Genomic DNA, 4,282 nt, shown 5'->3' on the forward strand with positions numbered 1-4,282 from the left:
AAGATTCCCAGGTGATTCTAATGTTCAGCCAAGGTTGAGAACCACTGGCCTAAGAGCAAGCATGCCCAAATGTCCAAAGCACTCTGCACTGAGGGGCCTTCTGAAGTAAAAAAGAAATTACTGCCTGATGGTTGAGGTGGTTGAGCATCAAGCTATGAACCAGGAGGTCACAGTTCTATTCCCAGTCAGGGCACATGCCTGGTTGTGGGCTCCATCCCCAGTGCAGGGCGTGCAGGGGCAGCCAATCAATGATTCTCTCTCATCATTGATGTTTCTATCTCTCTCACCCTCTTTTTTCATCTCTGAAATCAATAAAAATATATTTAAAAGAAATTACAGTCTTCATTGTGTTTCAAACCATTATAGTCATAACCACTTATAAACTCAGAAATGCCTATCATCTCTGAGGTTAAAAAAGTAAATTCAACTAAAGAAAAAAACTAATGCATTTGCCATCTCAACCTATAAATGTTCACACACACACACACACACACACACACACACACACACACAAAGCCCTAGCTGGTTTTGCTCAGTGGATAGAACATCGGCCTGTGGACAGAAGGGTCCCAGGTTCGATTCCTCAATTCCGGTTAAGAGCACATTCCCAGGTTGTGGGCTCGATTCCCCAGTGGGGGGTGTGGAGGAGGCAGCCAATCAATGATTCTCTCTCATCATTGATGTTTCTATCTCTCTCTCCCTCTCCCTTTCTCTCTGAAATCAATAAAAGTATATTTTAAAAAATGTTGACACTATTATTTGTTAAATATACATATTTATTATAGAAAATTTTAGAAAACATTTTAATTTTATATAAAAGATTTTTTTGTTTGTTTCTGTCGCATCATTGTAGAGTTAGTTCTGCTTTTAAATTCAAAATCCTGCACGGGGCAAACATAAAGCATTTTGAAAGTAATGTCAAAATATGAAAAAAATAATTATTAAATGTTGAAATTTCTAAATAAATTGAAAGTTTTGAGGGGGAAAAAAACTTTCTCTCCAAAAACCTTTCTCTTGATTCCTCATACATCCACCTTCATAAGAGTGTCAATATTATTTCTCTTAATCATTACAGGATTTAGTAGGAAAATGGCTAAATTTGTTTATGTTTCTTTCTAGTAAGAGGAAAATGTGTTATGTCAGTTAGATCAAGACCTTTAGAAAAAAAGAAAAGCTTGGATTTCTAATAAAACACTTCAAATAAGGAAGTTAGAAGTGAACGCTAATGATCCCCTATGAACCTCCCCTTCACCGAGTATCTTACATAGCTTAAGGGAGTGGGGTGGGAAGACTTCCCAACTTTTAATATAGTGGCCTCAATGTTTCACTCCTCTTTTTGTAACTTGACTTTTAAAATAAAAGTTTGGGGATGGGTGGGAATAATTAATGGTTGAACATCTACTTTGCCAAACATCTAAAGGGAAATAAGATTACTCAAAAATAAAGCAGCATTTAATATTGGCTAGGCAAAAAAAAAAAAGTAAATTCATATTTGGAGTGAAAGTGAAGGAGAGCTTGGAAATAAGTCATGGAAAATTTTCTGTGACATTGTCAGTTGTCTGACATAATGGGGACTAAAGAAGAAAAGCACAGTGGAAAAGTATATTCAAAAGAGTGGAGAGGGAATTCATGAATAAGATCTCAATTTAGTCTGGACAATCATAATGCTATCTACAACAAAGGTAGTGAAAGCATTAATTTTTTAAGGAATTTAAATAGTGGATTAGAAAAGGAGTACCACCTGATTTATTTATTTATTTGTTTATTTATTTATTTATTTATTTTTAAAAAAACCCAGCTGGTATGGCTCAGTGGTTGAGAGTTGACCCATAAACCAAAAGGCCACAGGTTTGATTAAAAACCCCAGCTGGTATGGCTCAGTGGTTGAGAGTTGACCTATAAACCAAAAGGCCACAGGTTTGATTCCCAGTCAGGTCACATACACGGGTTGTGGGCTCAATCCCCAGTGGGGAGTGTGCAGGGGGCAGCCAGTTGATGTTTTCCTCTCTTATCAATGTTTCTATCTATCTCTCTCCCTTCCTCTCTCTCTAAAAAATCAATTAAAATATTTTTAAAAAAGAAGAAATTCTGGAACTTGTATTGTTAGCCGGGAAAACACAGACACAGATGCTAGCATGCTGAGGTGGGCACCCTGCGGCCCATGGCATTGGTGGACCTCTCCTGAACTGTACAGCTCCTTCTCTCTCTGCCAACTGTTAGCTCTGAGTGTTCTCCTTAACGTGTTTAACCCTCTTTGGACAGGTGTCTAAGCTCTACCAATAGACTTGGAGAGTCTACAGTTGCAAAGAATGTCTTCTATTTCTGGACGTTCAGCCTTTACTATGTAGAGGGAAATGGTGTTTGGTGTTAGTGGTATCCCTTACAACATTAATGGAGAATACTGTATTTACCTATAAAGGCAGCTCTAAAATTAAGAGGAAAATGCTTGATGTTCAATAGATATACAATGACAAAACTTTAAATTGAATCCAGTTGAGAGATTTTAAAAACTAGAAAAAAAAATAAGGACACAGGCATGTACATTGCACCAAGTTCTTGGTAAACCTAATGTGATTGAATCATAAGATTTAAGTCATCCTCTCTTCCCAAGTGTGAAAAAAAGAAAAAGACAGGGAATACCTCTCTATGTATACAAATTGGATTGAAAGGAAATGTGAGAAAATGAAACTTAGGCAATGGGATTTTAAAAATGGACATAGTTCTTTAAAAAACATCCCAGTTACCACCAATAAATGAAAGGGTGATAATCACTAATGTATTTATTGCTAAGATTTCCTGTGTCTACGATTTTGGCAATGTTTCAAAATATAATTTTCCCTTTTTTTAAATATAGTCCTGTAACAAACATTTATAGAGCACATTTTGCTGGGGACTAAGATTCATTCCAGGTACATGCACATAAGCAAGGCAGACACAATCCCTGCTAACTTTTCAGAGAGGGAGACAGATGATGAGGGTGAGGGTTTCTCAATTATTCACTCGTGCCACAGATAGTCATTGAGTGCCTCCTACCTGACTCTACTGGACCCTTGAAATATACCAGTGAACAGAACACACAAACCTCTTGTTTCCATGGAATTTAAATTACAGTGACAAAGAGATGTCATCAATAAAAAGGTAAATATAGGAAAAGTTTAAAAATGCACCAGAGATAAATAAAGCAGGGCCATGGGACCGGAAATAGAAACCTGGGGGAGGGAGGTATCTGGCATGAGTTTATATAGAACTAGAGGCCCGATGCACGAAATTCGTGCAAGGGCCTTGGCCTCAGCCCCTGCAGCAGCCCCTGCCCGCTGTAGCTTTTTCTGGAAGGAAGGACGTTCGGAAGGACGTTCGGTCTAATTAGCATATTATGCTTTTATTATTATAGATGGTCAGGGGAGCCTTCCCAGAAGGAAGGGAGACAGGGAAGGCACGGTCAACAGGGAAGAGATGGTGATGACAGCACTAATAACCGGTGACAGACACTGAGGCCTTGTTATATGCCAGGCAGTGTTCCACACACTTTGCACGTATTAACAGGCTTCATGACAACCCTGTGTGGTCAATATTATGCTCACTTTACAGGTGAGGAAACTGAGGTATGGAGCAGCCCATGATGCGTCAAGGTGCACAATTCAAAGTATGTATAGCCACAGTTTGAACCCAGGTAGACCTAGAAAAAAATTCTTTTTGAAAATAGGTAAACAAACAACAAAAACAAGTGCAAGCTCTGGTGAGTGGCTAAATGCTGTGGATAAAGGAAACGTCTGCTTAAGATAAGGTCAAAAGGGAAGGCCTCTCTGAAGAGACCACATTTCACCTGAAAACTGAAGAATGGAAAGGAGTCATCTAAAGGGGCATCCAAGGGAGAGGGCCGAGCATGTGCCTATGTCCTGTGGTCAGAGGATCCGGGCTAATCGGAGGAGCCTGGGGAAGACCGGTAAGTCTGGAGCTCAAGAATAAAGGGAAGTGTCTTGAGAGATGAGGTAGTTCTGAGAAATAGGCAGAGGTTGTGTTGGCCTGATAAGGATTTGGATTTTATTATAAGTCACTGGTGAGCCACCAGGGTTTTATCTGGTTATGCTTTTAAAGAATGTCACTTCAGTTCCATGTGAGAAAAAAATCAGGTTTTTATGAACAGTTGATAGAAACTGTATTGGGAAGTGGGGGTTAAGTCTCATATTTTCTTTCTACATAAAGCATACAGGCGAACAGCTGCTATGAGTATGATATACTAGTATGATGCACACATATATATATATGAATCCGTGTGTCCAAT

The sequence above is a fragment of the Myotis brandtii genome, unplaced genomic scaffold (assembly GCF_000412655.1).
Source record: "Myotis brandtii unplaced genomic scaffold, ASM41265v1 scaffold374, whole genome shotgun sequence".
NCBI lineage: Eukaryota > Metazoa > Chordata > Mammalia > Chiroptera > Vespertilionidae > Myotis > Myotis brandtii.